The following is a 22,838-nucleotide window of genomic DNA, read 5'->3' on the forward strand; positions in this document are numbered from 1 at the left end:
CCGGTAGGGGGCCAGGCGGTCTCAGTGCAGGACCACCACTCTACCCCGTGTTCGCAACCAGACACGGTAGCAGACCTCGCCCACCACCCCGAGTACCTCAGCGGGCCCCTCCCACGACGGCGCCATCTTAGGGCTGAGGCCTTTGTGGCGGCGCGGGTTGTACACTCAAACCGAGTCCCCGGGCTGGAAGGCAGGCCCCCTGCAGCGCAGGTCGTAGTACCGCTTCTACCGGACCCCCGCCTGTGTCAGGTGGGTCCGTGCAAAGCTGTGCACCCGCTGCATCCGCTGCCGCAGGTCCCACTCGTAGTCCGGTCCAGCCGGTTGTGCCGACCCGTCTCCGGGCGGCGGGCCGAAGACCAGGTCCACCGGGGTTCGCATTTCCCGGCCCAGCATGAGCGAGGCCGGGTGCACCCGGTGGATTCCTGGACCGCGGTCCTATACGCCCAGAGCGCAAGGGGGAGGTGGCGGTCCCAGTCCCGTTGGTGTAGGGACACCAGGGTGGCCAGCTGGGTGGCGAGCGTCCGATTAAACCGCTCCACCAACCCGTCGCTCTGGGGATGCAGCGGTGTGATCCCCAGGCGCTGGCACACTCTGGCGAAGACCTGGGACTCGATGTTACGCCCCTGGTCACTGTGTAACTCCTCCGACACCCCCAGCCTGGCAAACATCCCCTCCAGCAGTGCATCGGCCACCGTGGGGGCACTCTGGTCCGGGAGGGCGTAGGCCTCCGGCCACTTCGTAAAATAATCCATGGCCACCAAGACGTAGCGGTTCCCGGCCTCGGTGCACCGAAACGGGCCCAAAACTTCCACCCCCACCCGCTCCATAGGAGCCCCCACCTGGTGTTGTTGGAGGGGGGCCCGAGAGCGCTCGGGGGGACCCTTCTGCGCCACGCACACCGCACACGTTCGGCAGTACCGCTGCACGTCTCTGTGGCAATGGCCTCGGAGACGCTGCAGGGTTTTTTTACCGCCGAAGTGCCCCACGACCGGCTGGCCGTGCACCGCGGCCTCGCAGGGGCGCCGCGAGAGAGCGAGACCCCGCAAGGTGCACGACAGTGAAGTCGTACTCCTGCAGGATCTCTATCCATCGCGCCATCTGCCCCTTCGGCTCCTTAAAATGGAGCAGCCAGGTGAGGGACACATGGTCGGACCTCAGCCGGAACCGGGTCCCGAACAGGTACGGCCTGAAGTGGTGGACCGCCGCCATCACCGCCAGCAGCTCGCGACGGGTCACGCAGTAGTTCCGTTCAGCCCTAGTCAAAGCCCGACTATAGTAGGCCACTACGCGCTCCCCATCCGGCCCCTCCTGCGCCAACACCGCACCCACCCCCGAGTCACTCGCGTCGGTGTCGAGAACATACGGCAACCGCGGGTCAGGTAGGCCAGCACGGGGGCCCCCACCAGAGCTTCACGCAACCGGCCGAAGGCAGTCTCACAGCCCGAGTCCCAGTCGAAACGGCGGCCCTTGTCGGTTAGGCGGTGCAGCGGGGCAGCGATGCTGGCAAAGTCCCGGACGAACCCCAGTACGAGTACGAGGCCAACCCCAGAAAGCTGCGGAGCTCCGTGACGGTGCGTGGAGTCGGCCAGTCCCTCACTGCGGCGACCTTACCTGGGTCCGTAGCCACCCCTCGCGGTCCAACAACATGTCCCAGGAAGCTCACCTCCCACCGCAGGAGCTCGAATTTGCGGGGGTTGAGCCTCAGGCCAGCGCGGCGGATGCAGGCCAGCACCGCCTGGAGGTTCGTCAAGGCCTGGTCTAAGCCCCGGGCATGAAGTATCGGATCGTCCAGATACAGCACACACTGTTTCCGCGAGACAGATGCCAGCACCCTCTCCATCAGCCTCTCGAACGTCGCCGGGGCATTGCACAGGCCAAAAGGCATGACAGTAAACTGCCAGAGGCCCTGGCCGATAGAAAAGGCCGTCTTCGGGCGAGCATCAGGAGCAAGCGGTACCTGCCAGTAGCCGCAGCGGAGGTCCAGGGAGCTGAACCAGGTCGACCCAGTGATGTAGTCTAGGGCGTCATCTACCTCGGCAGGGGGTAGGAATCTTTCCGGTTGACCTCGTTCAGCTTGCGGTAGTTGACGCAGAACCTCCACGAGCCGTCTTTTTTTTTTACCAGTACAGCTGGCGCCGACCACGGGCTCACGGAGGGCTCAATCACCTCCGCTGCGGCCATCTCCCGGATCTTTTCCTCGGCGGCGGTCCGCTTGGTGTGAACCATGCGTCCCGGTGGGATGCGGATGGGCCGAGCGTCGCCGGTGTTGATCTTATGTTGGACCAGGGCAGTGCGGGTGCAGTCCCCATCTCTCGCCGCAAAGAGATCCTTGTTCTGGGTGAGTAGCTCCTGGAGCCGCTGCAGCTGCTCTTGATCGAGGCCCTCGCAGCTCCGCTGGTAGAGATCCTCAACGGCGCGCCTCGCTTCCACGCAACCTTCGGCCCCCGCCGCCGCCGCTTTGTCTGGCCCCCCGGCTGACTCGGGATCAGGATCTGGCACGCTCGTTCCCCGGCTCACAGGCCTGGTCTGTTCGGCGACTGCCGCCGCCGCCGCCGCCACTGCCTCTTTTTCTCCCGGCTCCGGCAAGCCCGCGTCCCTCGGCCTTCGCCGGGCCTGCCCTCCATCAGGTGCAGTCGCTCCCCCTGCCACACCAACTCCTGCCGGCTCAAGTCCAAACTGGCCCCCACTCGCTGCAGTACGTCCAGCCCCAGAATGCAGTCCTCCTGGATGGGTGCGAGGTAGCAGGGGGGGCGCACCGTCGCTGCACCTAGACGGAAGGCAAGCACCTGTTTCCCCCGGACTGCAGCGAGCTGTCCTGTCACGGTCCTTAGCCGCAGGCTGGAGGCCTCCCATCCTGGGGAGTTGGTGCCCTCGGTGTCGGGGAGGACGCCCGGACGGAGTAGGGTTACCGATGAACCGGTGTCGAGTAGGGCCAGGCAGGGTTGGTGCTCGATTTTGCAGTGGAGGTACAGGCCCCGGCTACAGTCGACTCGCCCCACGGTGGCGTGAGGGGCACCGGTCTTAACATCGCTCTCCGGAGCGGGGGTTGAGGTGTTCGAGGGGTGGCCTTCCCCACGCTGAGCCGCCCCGTTCCCGTTTCCCGACGCCGATCAAGGAGTGCGAGGTTTGGGTGCCCGGCAGAACCGGGCTCGGTGTCCCCTCTTCCCGCAGCGGTTGCAAATCAGCGTGCAGGGCTGTTCCGTGGGGGTCGCTGCCCGGGCTGGCTCCTCTTCCCCCTCGCTGGATCCCTCCGTCGCCGTCTCGGTCAGCCGGCAGGGCGCACTGCGTCTGCTGGCACTTCCAGTCACCTCGAACACGGCCTCAGCCCGTGTAGCAAGGGCCAAGGCCTGCTCCAGCGATGTTGGCGTGGCCAGCTGCACGTGGCGCCGCAGCTCCTCGGGTGAGAGGGCCTTGAGAAAAGCCTGGAGAGCCATCTCCCATGTTGGGGAAATCCCTATTCCTTCACTGCCATCCAAAATTGTGGCATACACCAAATGTATATATATAGTCTATATAAATTGCTACAATTTTCCATTTAGCATATTTACAAGTTTCAATTAAATATTTTCATTCGGTCTGCTAGTTCTACACCAGATTATTCACAGTTTATACAGCCAGGCAGGTAGCCTGCACAACACATAAACACAGCCCCTTGGCCACCGCATCAAGGGGTCCTGAATAATAATAACCCACCAGACGATGCCTATCTCCATGCTCCTGCACCAGCACAACAGCTCACAACCCATTTCTTTCACTTACAGACAAATTACATACAGATGATCAGTCTGAGGGAATCCAGTCCAGGGCCAGTGCCTGCAAGAAAGCTTGTCTCAAAACATCAAAAACGGTTTCTGCTGCAGGGGTCAAGGCAATTTTGTCTTTAGACTGCACTACCCCCCTTAAACCAATACGTCACTAGACAAGCTCGTTCTGAGAAGGCATTCACCCTGGCTTTATCATGTAGTTGGTTTTATACTCCTTTTTTTCCTCTTTAGATCCAATACTTGGAGTAGCCCGGCCTTATGGATTCCCTCATTAGGTAAAACAATCACAATATCACATAACTCTATTGAGTTAGTTTACATAAATGCTATTTCATGCAGTAATTCCTTATAAAATGCTGCAGTCTGGGCCTAAAATAAGTCTGTGGTGTCCCCCACCCACATCAGTAGTTGAAACTGTACATCTTTTCCCAAGCAGACTGTGACAGCTTATATTTGCTTTAAACACAACCCTTGCACCCCTTCTCCTGTAGCCTCCTGTTACCCGTTAGAAAACTTTATATCACATCTTTATACTGTTTTAGTCTAAAAACAGGACAGCTGTGCTCCTGTGTCCCCCAGTTACTGCACACTGTAAGATTATTTCACTTTTATTTAAATCCTGAGATAAATTCAGGAAGGCTACAGAGGGGCTTACTAGATTAAAACTGTTAGTTCACGCACGGCTCTCGTTTCAGCTTCTGACATGTTCTTTAATTGTGAAATCAAGCCTCTTTCTTACAATTTCTCCCAAAAACACCTTTTTTTTAGTAACTGCACACCAGCTTATTAATAGTTTTGTCTTTGGGGTTTTATATCTCGGTATAACATTAAAGTCGCACAATAATTTGGACAAACTGGCGGCACCCTTTTCTCCTCTTTGGGAGTCTTTTTACCTCCCATTTGCAGCGCTCGCACTTCTGGATGCATGCTTCGCGAGTTATTAAATCAAATCTGTCTCCGCTGTCCGTAATATCAGGAAAGCATAGTTGTACATTCTTGGCAACATCATCACTAATTCCCACCCTTCTCCTAGATTCTCTCTTAAGGCGTTCTATTTCTTCTTTTGCTGTTTCTTTTTCTGCATATATAACTTCGTTTCGTTCAGCCATTGCTTTTAGCTTTTCCATCAGAGATTTTTGCGTCTCATCTATGATATTCTGTTGAATTCTCAAATATTCCTCTAAATATTGTTTATTTTTATCCAAATGTTCATACACTTTTCTACATTCCTGTTCAGCCTATATTCCGTCTGACATATTTCTTTTAAGTTTCTCTTTGGATTAATCAAACTTTTTTTTTTCTTCACACCAAACCATTTACATGTCTCCCACGCGCCCCGCGGAACCCCCCAGTCGAGACAAACTGACGAACTATCACAATTCGGGAACACGGACCAGGTTCCAAATCCTGGCTTTAAACACACAGTTGAATCGAGTTACCATTTTCGGCTCTTCTGCGAGTACAGTTCTAGTTACTACCTTCAGCCGTACTGCAGTCGTGTACCAGGATGCAACACCTGGATTGTTTCGCACGGGCAGGGCGAGACGCTATTCCTTCAGCTATCCCTTTTTTTCTACCCCACCTTCACAATACAGGCATCTAAAAACACATACACCATTAACTCATTTTTCTGTTGTACTTGCTTCAGCACCACAGCAACATGGAGAGGACAAGGGACTTTTTAGAAAAGAGGAGTCCTTACCTCTTTTTAGAAGCGGCCGCCTAACTTTTCCTCTCCATGTCCGTGTGGTTTAATTTAGATGGATACTTCTTCATCATTTGGGTCACGTATCCGCCAATCTGCCTCCTCCTTTTTAGAGGACGTTGTAAACCTTTAGGAACAATATGATCTAGCAACAAGGTTATGTCACTGTAATTAGGCTTAAGACAATCAAGAACAAGGCTTGCCTTTCTTCGAAATTCTTTACGGTCATCAGGCAATTTAGGAAAAGACTTAACTAATGCAAATAATTCACTAGGAGACCAATGTCAATGTACATATGCTGGAGTTCCTTCTGGACCTGTAAAAGTGCACATTAGCATTTCACGAACAAGTGAAAAGGCTTTGGCTCCGGACCGCTTTCTAGTTTCGGTGGAGACTTTTTCTTTTTAGAAGGCATGGCCATGACTTTAGCTGCAGCTTGCTGTTCTTTAGTTTCAAGACTAGTCTTTTTTGAAGCTTCCCATTATTTCTGTGATTCCTCTTTCCATTACATAAGTTTTCCAATTCACTTTCTTTCCTTTCTTCTCCTTCTCTTCTAAGTTTCACCTTCTTCAGGAAACTTCTTTTTCCTAATTCAACTTTCCTCTGTCCATTCTGATTCACTTACAAAGATCCTTCATAGTTATGGGCCCCTAATTATCATATATAAATTATGTGCAAGTTCCCTTACACCTATTACCCTAGCTTTACAGTTCATGAACATAAAACATTTTTTTTACTCTAACCCAGGCTATAATTGTTTCTCTGAATTTGTCGTACATGTACTTTTGCTGGACTGCTCGGTCCCATTTTCATCTTTGAATTTTAATTTCCCATTTTTACCGATCGGTGCCTTACTTAGAACCTTATCACATCAACTACTCCGCAGAGCAAAAACCACACGTCTGTGTTAAGATAAGTTCTTTATATGAGTCCCAGACTCATCAAACCCGCGTGAGAACACCCCTGTGGCTCGCTTCTCAAACTATTAATTTTTAAGGATCACTTACTGGCGTCAGACAGCTGCCAATTCTCCAGACGCGTCTCTGGAAGGATAAACAATTTATCCTGCGAGGTTCGTCCAATTTTGCTAAAATTGTCAGGGTCCGGATGGAGTTTCAGCAGCCGTTCGCGTTCAGGTTTCTGATCCCGGACGAGCCCCCAAATTGTCATGGAACTACAAGAGAGAGTTCTCACCTGAGTAAGGTCTTTATTTCAATATTGCAAGCCCTGCTGCCACTTCGCAAAGTGCAACCAGAGACTCAATTTGTTACAAGCAGTACAGGGTTTTTAAAAGACGTTGCGCTGTAAAAAAGCTCAGCGCTTTGTCCCTTCTAAAAGTTCCCCTTTCCCTAAGAGAAAACAGATTACATCAAAAAGCGAGAGAAGAAGCACTAGATTTGTTATTCAAAGCTAATCAGTTACTTTCAGCTAATTCTAACGACCCAGACAGCATATATTGTTTTGGTACATTGTCTTCTAAAGTAACCTAAACAGTGTACTTTGTTGATGCACTGTTTTCTAAAATTCTGCACGTACTGTAGCACAGCATTTACATCCTTGAAATATATTATATTAAAGCACCAATATATTTCTTGCAAAGCTCTCTACATTTTAAGAAACAATTTACTTATTAGATTTCCACTTCAAGACTTGTTCGGCTGGCGTTCGGGGAGTCGTGTTTTTCAGAATTGTATTGAGATCGTTTTCCACAGAGCTCAGATGTCAAAGCACAGCAGCAGCTCTCCACAGCGATCCTCTATAGCGCCCTTTCTCCCGCAGCTCCGTCCTCATTGGAAGGAAGCAAGAGTGAAAGGCTGAAGTGAAATAGAGCGGGGACGAAGGCAGTGAAGAGAGAGAATGTGGGAAGAAGAGAAAAACGCAAGGGAAAAAAAGCAGCGTCATAAAAGAGGTGACGGAGCTGTCCTCTCAATAAGAAGGGTGCAAGCGAGCCTTGCTCTCGCTTACGGCCACACCCCCTTGAGCACACCTGATCTTGTCTGATCTCGGAAGCTAAACAGGGATGGGCCTGGTTAGTACTTGGATGAGAGACGTCCTTGGAATACCAGGTGCTGTAAGCTTTTAAGCGTAGGAGGCGCCCTATCCCCGCTCGCTCGCTCATTCCCCTGTTCACACGTGCAGTGCGGCTTGTCCGTCTGTTTATTTGTCAGCTTTGGCGAGACACGGGTGCTTGTGTATTAGCGTGAGCATTTTTTATTCTATTCTCAGTGAAGAGAGAGAACGTGGAAGAAGAGAAAAACGCAAGGGAAAAAAAGCAGCGTCGTAAAAGAGGTGACGGAGCTGTCCTCTCTATAAGAAGGAGAAGAAGAAGAGGAACAGAGGATTTGTTTGCCTTAAGTAAGACTTTGATTTTTGTGGTTTTTTGGTGTTTTTGGTTGATTTTTGAAGCCCTCCCCTTCAGCCTAGCTCTGTTTGGGGAGGGGAGAGACTTTTGGGGTTTTTTTTGTTGCTTTTTTGTTGCTTTCTGAGTCCTGTTTGTGTTTTAATGGAAGGAAAAAACATGGAGGCAGAGAATGTTATTGTAGTGGAGGAGGAGAGTGGTGTAGGAAAGAGAAGGATGAGGAATTCGGACCGACTCCCCCGGCGGGTTTTTGCAAGGGTGCATACTGTTGTGGTGGATGTGAGCGGCGTGGAGAAACCGTCTGCGGGTGCTATTATCGCAGCGGTGCACGGCGTCTGTGGGGAGGGCTCTCTTTTTGCCTGCCGCCCCCAGACGCCAAAAGAGTTTGAACTGACTCTGGACTCAAAGGAACATGCAGACACGGTGACTGTGGGGCTGGATGTGCAGGCCACACCCTGTTACTGCCGCTGGCTGGAGCGTAAGGAGGTAGTGGTGTCCTTCTTCCACCTCCCGGCATATATCTCAGATTAGACTATCAAGGAGAAGCTGAGTAGCTGGGGGGCGAGAGTGATTTCGGACATCAGGATGCGCCACTACCCCGGGACCACCATTGCTGATGGCACGAGGTTTGTTCGGATTCGCTTTCCCGAGCATGTAGCCTCGTTGCCATACAGCACCCGCTTCGCCACGGCAGAGGGGGGGCAGTACTTCAGGGTCCTCCACGACCAGCAACAAAGGGTGTGTCATGTCTGCCTGGACTCGGGGCACATGGCCAAGGACTGCCCTGAGTTCCTCTGCTATGACTGCAGACAGCCCGGCCACCGCGCCAGGAACTGCACCGCTGCCAAGTGCCCGGACTGCCTCCATGCGCTCATGAGCTGCAACTGCGAGCCGGAGCCGGAAGATCCAGCCGGAGCAGGAGCAACGCTGAAGGGGTTGAAGATGGACTACGGGTGGCCGCTGCAGCTGAGCATGGAGAGTTGCCAGCAGCGGTGCCCCAGGACCCCAGTGAGCCAGCAACGCCCCAGCCGGTGATGGGGGAGAGGCAGAGGGAGGCCCCTCCAATCCTGGGTACAGCGCAGCAGAAAGGAGCCGGGGACCAGCCAGCATCTCCACCAGCAGGGGCGCCCCGTTGCCCTAACAGACCTGCTGCGTCCCACTCTGTGCCGCAAGAGAAGCGGAGGAAGGTTTCTCCACAACAGGCGGCAGTGCAGCGTGGTGCAGCTGAGATCCTACGGACACCACCACCACCAGAGGAGCCTGAGGGGAAGCGCCCGGTTGCCCTGCAGCGGCCACAAGACACTGCCCTGCCTGGTGAGGGAGCCTCTTCAATACTCGGTCAGGCACCGTTGGCAGAGACTGTGGAAGGGGAGTTGGATATGGTCGTGGGAGGAGAGGTAGGGGAAGTGGTGGAAGAAGGAATGGAGGATGGGTGTCTGGAGATGGATGGGGCAGGGACAGAGGAGGGGGAATTACAGGGCATGAAGATGGAGGGGGAAGGAGAGGTGGTGGAGATGGATGGGGTGGAGAGGGAGGACAGGGAGGAGGGGGAGAGGAGTGGGCGAGCCGGGGTACAACCGCCTGGGCCCTCGAAGGCCGGGATCCAGTGGCACCACGTCAGGCCTCAGCCCAACCTCAATCCCAGTTCAAGAGTTGTCCGCAGACCCATCCTTGATGTCTCTGCGGTGGCGGAGACAGGAGGTGGGGAGGAAGCAGCAAGTGTTGGCAATGAGAATGTGGCAGAAAGGGCGGGGAAACTGTTGTGCGGGCCGGAGAATTAACTTCACTCTTTCCTGGCCATATACGTGATGGCATCTTTCGCCTCTTTAAATGCCAACGGGCTGAGGGACAGAGCGAAGCTCGGGGCAGTGTTAGCTCTGCTGGGGCGGACGGATGTTGTCTGCCTCCAGGAGACCTTCTGGGACGAGGAGTGTGTCCAAGAGGTGCGAGCACAGTGGGACTAGGAGCTGTTTTACACCAACGCCTCCAGCCTGTGCAGGAGGGGGGTGGCCGTGCTGGTGAGGAGGGGAGTGTACGAGAGCGTAAGGCTCCTGCACCGCGACACGGACGGCCGGCTCCTGCAGGTCTGTCTCGGGTTTCTGGGACAGTCCGTGCTGCTGAGCAACATCTACGCCCCCAATGGGGAAGCTGAGCGGCTCGCCTTCTTCAAGCAGCCAGGGCTGGTCGTCGGAGATTTTAACTGTGCACTGAGTGCGCTCAATGTCGCGGTTGGGATGACCTTTAAGAGCAGCGCTGCTCGCAGCTTCCTGGAGCACAGTGCGGAGGCTCACGGGTTCGTGGATGCGTGGTGTCAGGCTTATGGTGCGCGGAGGGACTTTTTTCGGCGGCAGGTCGTTGAAGGTGTCTTGAGACAGAGCCGGATCGACCTGTTGCTGGGGCACATGAGTCTCTTCCCGTGCCTGAGCCGTATGCGCTATGTGTTCACGACCCTGAGCGACCATGCTGTGCTTCACTTCTCTGTAGCAGGGGCACAGGAGGACCGGGGCCCCTGCCCCTGGTGCTTTAATAACGCGCTCCTGGGGGAGGCTTCATTCTGTCAGGGCATAGAAGACCTAATCCGGCAGCAGCTGCAGTGTCCCCTGTATAGGTCAGAAAAGCTGGTCAGGTGGGATAATCTCAAGTACGGGATCAAAGAGTTCAGTATCTCGTATGGCCTGTCCCAGGGGCGGGAGAAGGCCAGGCGGGAGAGAGAGCTTCGGGCTCGGATCACCTCAGAGCTCGGGCTCCTGGCAGATCACGGCGGGGGCTGCGAGCTCTTGCTGGAGCTGAGGGGTGAGCTGCAAGCCCTGGAGGAGGAGAAGTGGAGAGGAGCCAGGGTGCGCAGCAGAGCCCAGTATCTGGCCGAGGGCGAGAAGAGCACGAGGTTCTTTTTCGGCCTGGAGCAGGAGAGGCAGCGCAGCTCCTTCATTGAGGAGCTGGTGGGAGAGGACGGTGTGCGGCTCCCTGCCCCCGAGGCCGTTAGGAATGAGGTGTTTTCTTTTTATAGTGCCTTGTTCTGGTCCGAAGGGGTGGATGAGCAGCAGACCCGGGCCATGCTGGCTGAGGTGAGTACCCGCCTGTCACAGAGCGATCGTGAGCTCTGTGACAGTGCACTGAGCTTGGAGGAAGTGCTTGAAGCACTTCGGGGCTCGTCTCCTAACAAGAGCCCTGGGTGGGACGGGCTCTCCTCCAAGCTCTACAGACACTTCCAGCAGTCCCTGGGGCCCCTCCTTCTGGAGTTGTTCCAGGAGATTGCCAGGACCGGCGCTCTGACCCCATCTATGAGAAGGGGGGTGATCTCTCTTGTCTACAAAAAGCAGGGGGATCCCTCCCTTTTGAAAAACTTTCGCCCGATCAGCCTGTTGAACACGGACTATAAGATCCTAACTCGTGTTCTCTCCCTCAGGCTCGGGAAGGTTCTGCCCAGGATCCTGTCGCCTTCGCAGACCTACTGCCTCAAGTGGAGAGACATTGTGGACACGGTGTGCTCCATCAGAGATGTTATGGACCTTATGCGGGAGCAGCCGAGGGGTGGATACGTCCTGAAACTGGACCAGGAGAAGGCCTTCGACAGGGTGGAGCATTCCTTCCTGTTTGAGGTCTTGAAGAGCTTTGGCTTTGGCGAGGCCTTCATCTCCAGGGTGAGGCTCGTGTACAAGGGGATCGTGAGCTGTGTCAAGGTGAATGGTTCCCTCACGAGCTTCTTTCCAGTGACCTTGCCTGGGGGCACCGGCACCTCGTTGATATACCAATATGCTGACGACACCACATTGACGTTGGCAGAGGTGGCGGAGATCTCAGCCATTTTGGAGGTGGTGCAGGCCTACTGCGCTGCCTCGGGCGCCAAGGTAAACTTGGAGAAGTCTGAGGTCATGCCGGTGGGGAGGGCAGACCTTGCCCCGCTCTTCGGCTACCCTTTCAGGGTTGAGACGGGTCACCTGAAGGTCCTTGGCATCTACATTAACGCTGATGAGCAGGCCACTGGGCTTCTCCTGTGGAAGGAGAAGCTCATTAAGATGAGGGCCAATTAAATTGGAAGCTCTACGAGGCTGGCATATCCAAGGTCAAGGATCTTTTTATGAAGTAAAGGACGGATTTCTGTCCCACCCAGGCTATTGTCGACGCTGTGCGAGAGGTCGACGACGAGCTGCCTGTCAGTAAGATCCGTCAGGATTATGAGCAGCTCAAACTCGGTCTCCCGGACAGTTGGCTGGAGAAGCTCCATCTACAAGACGGGGCAGCAGGCCCGGCCTGGCCAGAGCTGAGGGTGAAGTGGGGGGACCATGGGGTGGACCTCCTGGGGTGCACCACCAGCATGTTCTACAGGCTGATGGTGGCGAAACGCTTCAGAGTGCCGGTCTCAGAGGTGTTCTGGGGTAAGATCTTCCCCCAGCTCGAGCCAGGGCGTACTTGACGTATCTGCTGGATAGCCTGTTTCGCTCTGTTCGAGGAGCTGTTCTTGACGGGGTGCCCTGGAAAGAGCTGTTCCTCTTTGGGTACCGCGGGTCTGAGGGTTGGGGTTAACGCCATTTTAGTGAACTTCCTCCTCAGCCTAGCGAGGACAGCTGTCTGGGAGAGGAGGAACCTCATGATGTACAATGGCCTGAAGCCAGACCTTGTCAGGCTGTACATTGCCAGGGTGAAGGACTGCTTTTCTCTCAGCCTGGCCTACTGCAGGGCTGAGAGGCAGATGGCCGACTTTCGCAGGATCTTCTTAAAAAATAACATCTTTGTGGACCTGCGGGAGGAAGGCCTGTACTTCCGGCTCTGAGATGGGGGTGTCTTTGAACAAAAGACACACACGGCTCCACCCTTTTCCACCCCTGAATAGCATTGGCGAGTTGAATAGCATTCAATTCACATCGAATAGCATTGGCCCCTGAATAGCCCCTGAATAGCCCCTGAATAGCATTGGCGAAGCTCAGCACTGGGCCACTGGGCACAATTTCCCACCGTTTCCATAGTGTAGTGGTTATCACGTTAGCTTCACACGTGGAATGTCCCTAGTTCAAAACAAAGCAGCTTTTTTTGTTACCACGCACACTGTTTGGGGATTCGCCTAGCGCTGTGATCGAACAGACCCACTCACCTCTTAGTGTGGCGGGATCTGCACAGTGCATGTCGCAGTGCTTTCTGCTTTCACTTCAATGTGCTTCCTGATGTCGAGTCGTGTGCTGTGCAGAGGCTCTGAAAGTGAGAGCAATGAAAAAGTGCATAGCGCTGTGAAAGAAAACACAGAGAAGTGAAAGGCAGTCCTTTCTCTAAGACCGGGGTAAAATTAGCTTGAAGTTCGAAAACGATTTTGGCACGCCTGTAGTGCTTCCGCGAAATTCCGCGAGTTACAAAAACACTTGATTTGTGTATAAAATGCATTGTGAATGCTTTCTCAGCATTCACTTTGTCATTTTTATGACTTTTTTTTACCACGCTCAAATATTGTTTTGTCCATATTTTCACAATGGAAGCACAGAACGTCTTCAAACCAAATGCATTTTAAAGACCACAACTTGTGGAAATTTCCAAATTCTCTACATCAAACTTTCAGTGAGCTAATTTCGTTTTTCATCGATGCGTAATTACGCACTAACTGGAACCCGGGGGGACCGCTGTGTGCACATGTTCAAAATGCGACAAATACTGTAAGACATGATGCGAAGAAGCATGAAGCGAGGGGGATTAGCTCAAATGGTAGAGCGCTCGCTTAGCATGCAAGAGGTAGCGGGATCGATGCCCGCATCCTCCAGGTCTGAGTTTGGATCTCCAGAAGCCCGGTGCTCTTGTTTAGCTTCTGCGACTTCTGACAGGTGCTCCTCCGTTGCGGAGAGAATGTCCTTCAGTTGTCAAGCGTTGAAGGGCCACACCTCCTTCCCAACCTCAGTCTGCACTGAGTGCGTCTCCGGCATTTTCTCGTCCAATTTGTCAGCTTAGCAAGTGAAAAGTATATCCGAGTGAAAACAGTGCTGATAATACTCTCACGAATTGTTAGAAGACGTGCTTTTGATCATCGATTGCTTAACAATCACATTCGTTCGACTTGAGCCATCAAGCTCGTAGTTTTCCTTCAAATCTTGAAAGCTCTCAGTGAGAACATCATAGGCTGCAGGACGCCCCGTAACTTGATTACTTCAACAGAAAGAAGAGCAGACAGCTCGACAAATATGTGAGGCGCAGAGAGCGCAAGGCGAGCCGCACACGTTTCGGTGGCTGAGAGAGGGCAGTTTTTGCTTCTGCATTTCCCAAGTAAGGACGCATGACAACAAGCGATCGCGGTGCTCATCTACGACACAGTGGTGATGAGTTTTCAGTACGTGTTCTTTTGAACGAGCAATGAGGTTGCCGCCTTGGACAGCTGACTGCACGCTCTCATTGTGCCACGTGATGAGAATTCACCAGGCTCGTTCAGTCATTAGTCACATTCCATCGTTTGCCATAAGCAGACGCTGCGAAGTGATGTGGATATCAGTTCCCAGTCTTGTGGAAGAGGAGGAAAAGAGCACACGAGGGCTCGTCCGGGAGTTGAACCCGGGACCTCTCGCACCCTAAGCGAGAATCATACCACTAGACCAATGAGCCACAGCAGCACTTTCCATTTCAATCTGTCAGCGAGCTTGAGGATGGGGAGAGGCGCCATTCGCTCGTCCAGTCAGACCTTCATCAATAAGTCAAGAAAGCTGCAATTACACGACTGCCTTGCAGACGAAGGGCAGTGAACTGTGCCCGGTAAGAGGGGAACAAGCGGCAATAGGTGACGCCGAGGCATAAGTCCCAGCGAGGGGGGTTGGCTTGTATGGTACAGCGCTTGCTTTGCATGTGGGAGATAGCAGGATCAATTCCCGCATCCTCCAGGTGTGTGCTTAGAGCTTGATGTGCCGAAAGGCGTCCTTTAGCCTGTGGTCCCGCCTTACATGGAGAGCATCGTGCAGCTGTCAAGCGTTTCGCAGCCACGCCCCCTTTTCATCTTCTCTCTGGCTTAAGCGTCACTCCGCCCCTCTCTCTTGACATTTCATGTCAGCATGTCAGAAGTCCGAGTGACATTTTTAATGGCTGAGTGAGGGCACGATGCTGAAGCAGAGAGGCCACTTCAGCCACAGAGACTTGTGCTAGGTGAGATCTGAAAGACGGACTCGCAACAGAAACAGACCAAAAATGTATCGGTGAGATCAAAAGGCAAATGCAACATTCAGCAGAGGGCGTCTAAAGATTAGGGAACGGGCGACTGAAATCCATGTGAGGCAAACTTTCCGGTGTGTGTACTGCAGCTGGGCTTGTTGGCGTAATTGGTAGTGCGTCAGTCTCGTCATCTGAAGGGCCTGAGTTTGATCCTCACACGGGGCAGGGCTGCTTCCTCTCTTGCTCTTTTCAAACACTTGCGGCAACTGTTCGCTCATAACCACGTCTGGAATGCGTGACCTTTACACGGGCGAGAAGCAACGCCGCATCCCTTTTCTAAAGAACATTCACATTCAGAAATAAGTCAAGAAATTTGCCATTACTTTCGCTCGCACTGCTGTCAGCCTGCCCATGTTGCCAAAGAAAGATTCACTCGGCGTCAACATGACAGAACAGCGATCACTTGAAAACAATGTTCCACACTCCGTAAGCAAGAACTTCAGTGTTTGCAGTCACCCGATATGCCGATAGTCAAAGGAGCGCAAAACACGAAGCGTCAAAAGACAAGATGAGTTGATGGAAAGAGCGTTGAATTGATGAGCACAAAAGTTCAGCTCGTACAATAGGCAACGAAGGTCTCAGCGTCGTCATCGCACTTGAAAGGACTGCCTTGCAGACCAAGGGCAGTGGGCGGTGCCCGGTAAGAGGGGCAGAGGCGGTAAGACATGATGCCGAGACGCATGAAGCGAGGGGGATTAGCTCAAATGGTAGAGCGTTGCTTAGCATGCAAGAGGTAGCGGGATCGATGCCCGCATCCTCCAGGTCTGAGTTTGGATCTCCGGAAGCCCGGTGCTCTTGTTTAGCTTCTGCGACTTCTGACAGGTGCTCCTCCGTTGCGGAGAGAATGTCCTTCAGTTGTCAAGCGTTGAAGGGCCACACCTCCTTCCCAACCTCAGTCTGCACTGAGTGCGTCTCCGGCATTTTCTCGTCCAATTTGTCAGCTTAGCAAGTGAAAAGTATATCCGAGTGAAAACAGTGCTGATAATACTCTCACGAATTGTTAGAAGACGTGCTTTTGATCATCGATTGCTTAACAATCACATTCGTTCGACTTGAGCCATCAAGCTCGTAGTTTTCCTTCAAATCTTGAAAGCTCTCAGTGAGAACATCATAGGCTGCAGGACGCCCCGTAACTTGATTACTTCAACAGAAAGAAGAGCAGACAGCTCGACAAATATGTGAGGCGCAGAGAGCGCAAGGCGAGCCGCACACGTTTCGGTGGCTGAGAGAGGGCAGTTTTTGCTTCTGCATTTCCCAAGTAAGGACGCATGACAACAAGCGATCGCGGTGCTCATCTACGACACAGTGGTGATGAGTTTTCAGTACGTGTTCTTTTGAACGAGCAATGAGGTTGCCGCCTTGGACAGCTGACTGCACGCTCTCATTGTGCCACGTGATGAGAATTCACCAGGCTCTTTAAGTCATTAGTCACATTCCATCGTTTGCCATAAGCAGACGCTGCGAAGTGATGTGGATATCAGTTCCCAGTCTTGTGGAAGAGGAGGAAAAGAGCACACAAGGGCTCGTCCGGGAGTTGAACCCGGGACCTCTCGCACCCTAAGCGAGAATCATACCACTAGACCAACGAGCCACAACAGCACTTTCCATTTCAATCTGTCGCGAGCTTGAGGATGGGGGAGAGGCGTCATTCGCTCGTCCAGTCAGACCTTCATCAATAAGTCAAGAAAGCCGCAATTACACGACTGCCTTGTAGACGAAGGGCAGTGAACTATGCCCGGTAAGAGGGGAACAAGCGGCACTAGGTGACGCCGAGGCATAAGCCCCAGCGAGGGGGGTTGGTTTGTATGGTACAGCGCTTGCTTTGCATGTGGGAGGTAGCAGGATCACTTCTCGCATCTTCCAGGTGTGTGCTAAGAGCTTGATGTGCCAAAAGGTGTCCTTTAGCCTGTGGTCACGCCTTGCATGGAGAGCATCGTGCAGCTGTCAAGCGTTTCGCAGCCACGCCCCCTTTTCATCTTCTCTCTGGCTTAAGCGTCTCCGCCACTCTCTCTTGACATTTCATGTCAGCTTGTCAGAAGTCCGAGTGACATTTTTAATGGCTGAGTGAGGGCACGATGCTGAAGCAGAGAGGCCACTTCAGCCAGAGAGACTTGTGCTAGGTGAGATCTGAAAGACGGACTCACAACAGAAACAGACCAAAAATGTATGGGTGAGATCAAAAGGCAAATGCAACATTCAGCAGAGGGCGTCTAAAGATTAGGGAACGGGTGACTGAAATCCATGTGATGCAAACTTTCCGGTGTGTGTCCTGCAGCTGGGTTTGTTGGCGTAATTGGTAGTGCGTCAGTCTCGTCATCTGAAGGGCCTGAGTTTGATCCTCACACGGGGCAGGGCTGCTTCCTCTCTTGCTCTTTTCAAACACTTGCGGCAACTGTTCGCTCATAACCACGTCTGGAATGCGTGACCTTTACACGGGCGAGAAGCAACGCCGCATCCCTTTTCTAAAGAACATTCACATTCAGAAATAAGTCAAGAAATTTGCCATTACTTTCGCTCGCACTGCTGTCAGCCTGCCCATGTTGCCAAAGAAAGATTCACTCGGCGTCAACATGACAGAACAGCGATCACTTGAAAACAATGTTCCACACTCCGTAAGCAGGAACTTCAGTGATTGCAGTCACCCGATATGCCGATAGTCAAAGGAGCGCAAAACACGAAGCGTCAAAAGACAAGATGAGTTGATGGAAAGAGCGTTGAATTGATGAGCACAAAAGTTCAGCTCGTACAATAGGCAACGAAGGTCCCAGCGTCGTCATCGCACTTGAAAGGACTGCCTTGCAGACCAAGGGCAGTGGGCGGTGCCCGGTAAGAGGGGCAGAGGCGGTAAGACATGATGCCGAGAAGCATGAAGCGAGGAGGATGAGCTCAAATGGTAGAGCGCTCGCTTAGCATGCCAGAGGTAGCGGGATTGATGCCCGCATCCTCCAGGTCTGAGTTTAGAGCTCCAGGAGCCTGGTGCTCTCATTTAGCCTCTGTGACTTCTGACAGGTGCTCCTCCGTTGCGGAGAGAATGTCCTTCAATTGTCAAGCGTTGAAGGGCCACACCTCCTTCCCAACCTCAGTCTGCACTGAGTGCGTCTCCGGCATTTTCTCGTCCAATTTGTCAGCTTAGCAAGTGAAAAGTATATCCGAGTGAAAACAGTGCTGATAATACTCTCAGGAATTGTTAGAAGACGTGCTTTTGATCATCGATTGCTTAACAATCACATTCGTTCGACTTGAGCAATCAAGCTCGTAGTTTTCCTTCAAATCTTGAAAGCTCTCAGTGAGAACATCATAGGCTGCAGGACGCCCCGTAACTTGATTACTTCAACAGAAAGAAGAGCAGACAGCTCCACAAATATGCGAGGCGCAGAGAGCGCAAGGCGAGCCGCACACGTTTCGGTGGCTGAGAGAGGGCAGTTTTTGCTTCTGCATTTCCCAAGTAAGGACGCATGACAACAAGCGATCGCGGTGCTCATCTACGACATAGTGGTGATGAGTTTTCAGTACGTGTTCTTTTGAACGAGCAATGAGGTTGCCGCCTCGGACAGCTGACTGCACGCTCTCATTGTGCCACGTGATGAGAATTCACCAGGCTCTTTAAGTCATTAGTCACATTCCATCGTTTGCCATAAGCAGACGCTGCGAAGTGATGTGGATATCAGTTCCCAGTCTTGTGGAAGAGGAGGAAAAGAGCACACAAGGGCTCATCCGGGAGTTGAACCCGGGACCTCTCGCACCCTAAGCGAGAATCATACCACTAGACCAACGAGCCACAACAGCACTTTCAATTTCAATCTGTCGCGAGCTTGAGGATGGGGGAGAGGCGTCATTCGCTCGTCCAGTCAGACCTTCATCAATAAGTCAAGAAAGCAGCAATTACACGACTGCCTTGTAGACGAAGGGCAGTGAACTGTGCCCGGTAAGAGGGGAACAAGCGGCACTAGGTGACGCCGAGGCATAAGCCCCAGCGAGGGGGGTTGGTTTGTATGGTACAGCGTTTGCTTTGCATGTGGGAGGTAGCAGGATCAATTCTCGCATCCTCCAGGTGTGTGCTAAGAGCTTGATGTGCCAAAAGGTGTCCTTTAGCCTGTGGTCACGCCTTGCAGGGAGAGCATCGTGCAGCTGTCAAGCGTTTCGCAGCCACGCCCCCTTTTCATCTTCTCTCTGGCTTAAGCGTCTCCACCACTCTCTCTTGACATTTCATGTCAGCTTATCAGAAGTCCGAGTGACATTTTTAATGGCTGAGTGAGGGCACGATGCTGAAGCAGAGAGGCCACTTCAGCCAGAGAGACTTATGCTAGGTGAGATCTGAAAGACGGACTCGCAACAGAAACAGACCAAAAATGTATCGGTGAGATCAAAAGGCAAATGCAACATTCAGCAGAGGGCGTCTAAAGATTAGGGAACGGGCGACTGAAATCCATGTGAGGCAAACTTTCCAGTGTGTGTCCTGCAGCTGGGCTTGTTGGCGTAATTGGTAGTGCGTCAGTCTCGTCATCTGAAGGGCCTGAGTTTGATCCTCACGCGGGGCAGGGCTGCTTCCTCTCTTGCTCTTTTCAAACACTTGCGGCAACTGTTCGCTCATAACCACGTCTGGAATGCGTGACCTTTACACGGGCGAGAAGCAATGCCGCATCCCTTTTCTAAAGAACATTCACATTCAGAAATAAGTCAAGAAATTTGCCATTACTTTCGCTCGCACTGCTGTCAGCCTGCCCATGTTGCCAAAGAAAGATTCACTCGGCGTCACCATGACAGAACAGCGATCACTTGAAAACAATGTTCCACACTCCGTAAGCAAGAACTTCAGTGTTTGCAGTCACCCGATATGCCAATAGTCAAAGGAGCGCAAAACACGAAGCGTCAAAAGACAAGATGAGTTGATGGAAAGAGCGTTGAATTGATGAGCACAAAAGTTCAGCTCGTACAAAAGGCAACGAAGGTCTAGGCGTTGTCATCGCATTTGAAAGGACTGCCTTGCAGACTAAGGGCAGTGGGAGGTTGCTGTTTTGAGACGGAGGCATTGGGATGGTGGGCCGAGATCTATTCTTCTTAAGGAATTCTTCATCGTGAAAGATCGGTCCACAGGTCATCCAACGAACTCAGGGAATCATGTGCTACTGAAGGGAGTGAAATGCGGAAACACATGACATGCCCCCTTGATCTCACATGCACAATTCTGCTGCAATATACACAGCTACCGTCCACACCAGGCAGTGGGGCTTCAGCAGAATCTGCTACGCCACCTGTAATTACATATCCAGCTGCACACATATACATGGCCCTTCTGTCCTTTTCAGGATCTCAAAAAAAAGCATAGCGTGGTTTTCCTGCCACATGATTGACCTCATCTCCCTCAGAATGTGCCCCGCCACATTCATTGCTGAAGCAGGACGGAGGCTAACGGACATGTCAGAACAGTGAGGTTCAACGATCTCTCCAAAATATTGTGGTTGTAGTGGAAGAGATATGTTTTAAATTGTACCTTGGTATTTCAAACTCTCTCTAGAATGTTATCCATTTCTATTTTATTTTGACAGGAACTGTTAAAAGGCTAATGACACTAGATGAAAAGAGAAGAAAGAAAACACAACGTTTCAGCTGTGGAGCCTTCTTCAGGTGTGAGGGCTCCACGGCTGAAATGTTGTGTTTTCTTTCTTTTCTTTTAAGCATGGAATAGACCTATTACTTGTTCCTTTGCAGCCTACACATGGTGATGCAGCTCCCCACCTGAACTGCTAATGATACTAGATGCCTGGTAGTTTGTGGTACTTGGTTATTGTCTTATGTTTGCTCAAACTGCATATGTGTTGTAGCAGCGAGGCTTATTAATAAGAAAGAATTAAGTGTTCTGAGCCTTCCCAAATGAGGCCCCATCTCTGTTCATCTCTGTGGTGCAGCCACAGAGAAACTATTCATGCAGGCTGATTTAAGGTTTCCTTTGATAAGGGACAGCTCCCAAAGGGGGATGCACTTAGCTAAGCCTGGCTATCATGATCAATGGTCATCCATTGGTGCCTATCTGTCTAGGGAGTGCCAGATGGACATCTGGACTGCATTCCTAGGTGTCAGGAGTAAATGACTCATATCTCACCTTGATCAACCAATCAGGGACTGGTAGGGCCAAGTAACCCACGTGGGACTCTGATGCCCATGGAACTTTCACCAATCAACGAGCTGAAGTTCCTCCAGGTAAAAACAAGAAACACAGAGAGCCTGTAGTAAGATTCAGGAGAATTCTGTGGACTTTTCTAAAGGGAATTCAAAGGAGAATTCCAGGGCAGGACGGCCCAGGAGCAGAAGGCTCCCAAGGGCAGGACATTCTCGCAGAGCGCCTCCTGACCATCCTGAGACTCAGCCCAGACAACCACGGAACGGCCAGTGTGTCCGAGTGCCAGAACTTTCCTTTGTTCTAAGAGTCTAGAGCGGAGGTTGCCAGAGAGTAACCAGAGGATCCACCCGAGGTTAGCACCAGTAGCAGGCCTCGTGAACAGGTTGGAACTGTGGACAGCTGAATCACTATTCAGAACTAGCGCTTCATCAGGAACGAACTGGTCTTCTTCCTGACTTGCTGGGACCCACAGTCATCTTTTCTCCTGTGCGCAAACTTTGCTAGTTAAAGCCAAAACTAACTAGCCGGTCAGTGAGCATCAGCAGCGCACCGTCGCAAGCCGCACAGCACAGCCTGGCACCGAGCCAGAGAGCGCGGATTGGACAGCAACAGCCTGCAACTGTTTCTTTGAGTCCGCAGGATATCTGAATCCCCAGAGATTGGATGAGTATTCAACTTCACTGCATTACTGCTCGAGAATTCAATTGTTATCCCAACCAGTTGATATCAATTTAATTCCTAAGAGTTATGTACTTGTTTTGAGTATCTAATGTAGAAGTTATAACCAAGTTCATTTACGAAACGGTCTAAATGAATGATATATTGAACGTATGTCCTTTTGATATGTGTAACACTTTGTAACTGATTGAATATATACCTTTTGTATTCTGATAACCCTCTCGATAAGATCTGTTAGGTTTATATGCATATTCTATGTATTAATAAATGTATCCTCGTGTATTAGTACCTGTGTGTGTGCGTTGTTTGAGTTATGTCGCATGGTTGGATTCTAAAGCCATCAAAAGAATCAATTTTGTGATTTACTGCTACAATTAATAATTGTCCCAGTAAATGCCCAAACCCTACAGAACTGGTGCCTTCAGAAAGCACACTACAGTGTGATTGCATATTTTTGTGTATTTTCATATGTCAATATTTAATTCACTCACATTCCTGTATGATTGGAAGGAAGGCAGATTGGATTTGGCACAGGACGCCTGCTCATATATGTTGATCTTTGTTGGGCTGGAAAAACAATGATAAAAAGTGAAAAAAGCTCTCCCCAACATTTCCCTTCTCTTGGCCATGGTTACACTGCCCTTTCTTTCCTTCTTTTGTCCTTCTACAAAGATTCCAGGGCTCTTTATCCACCATAATATCAGAAGCCAAAAATAACCATCTAATGTGTAAACAGCATTTGTAATGTTGGTAGCTGGAAGAGGTTAAGTATGTTTGCAAGACCTAGTTGATTACACCACAGACTTACCTTGTTTTTTTTTTCTCTTTTAAAGGCTGTGCTGGACTGTACCACTATCATAGAAGATTTTTTTCAAGACACATCGCAGTTCCATAGTAGAATTTATCAATAGTAGAATTCCATAGGACATTATTTATCAACATCTAACATTACCCAGTGTGAGACTCTGCCAGTAAACCTCAGAGCATTGAGTTCTCCACTGGTGAAGATGGCTTTCTGAAGTCATGAAATCCACTGCTGGGATG

General features: G+C 51.7%; 3 non-coding genes and 1 pseudogene across 3 annotated transcripts; 1 reads left to right on the forward strand and 3 right to left on the reverse strand.

Annotated features, from left to right (window-relative positions):
• Positions 1-7,428: 7,428 nt before the first annotated feature.
• Positions 7,429-7,547, forward strand: LOC138218843 (5S ribosomal RNA; annotated as a pseudogene).
• A 6,782-nt stretch (positions 7,548-14,329) lies between these two features.
• On the reverse strand, positions 14,330-14,401 carry trnap-agg (transfer RNA proline (anticodon AGG)). Its single transcript has one exon. It is a non-coding gene; the product is annotated as a tRNA-Pro (tRNA).
• Positions 14,402-16,517: 2,116 nt separating this feature from the next.
• trnap-agg (transfer RNA proline (anticodon AGG)) lies at positions 16,518-16,589 on the reverse strand. The gene has a single exon. It is a non-coding gene; the product is annotated as a tRNA-Pro (tRNA).
• A 2,115-nt stretch (positions 16,590-18,704) lies between these two features.
• trnap-agg (transfer RNA proline (anticodon AGG)) lies at positions 18,705-18,776 on the reverse strand. The gene has a single exon. It is a non-coding gene; the product is annotated as a tRNA-Pro (tRNA).
• Positions 18,777-22,838: the final 4,062 nt, after the last annotated feature.

The sequence above is a fragment of the Lepisosteus oculatus genome, chromosome 14 (genome assembly GCF_040954835.1).
Source record: "Lepisosteus oculatus isolate fLepOcu1 chromosome 14, fLepOcu1.hap2, whole genome shotgun sequence".
NCBI lineage: Eukaryota > Metazoa > Chordata > Actinopteri > Semionotiformes > Lepisosteidae > Lepisosteus > Lepisosteus oculatus.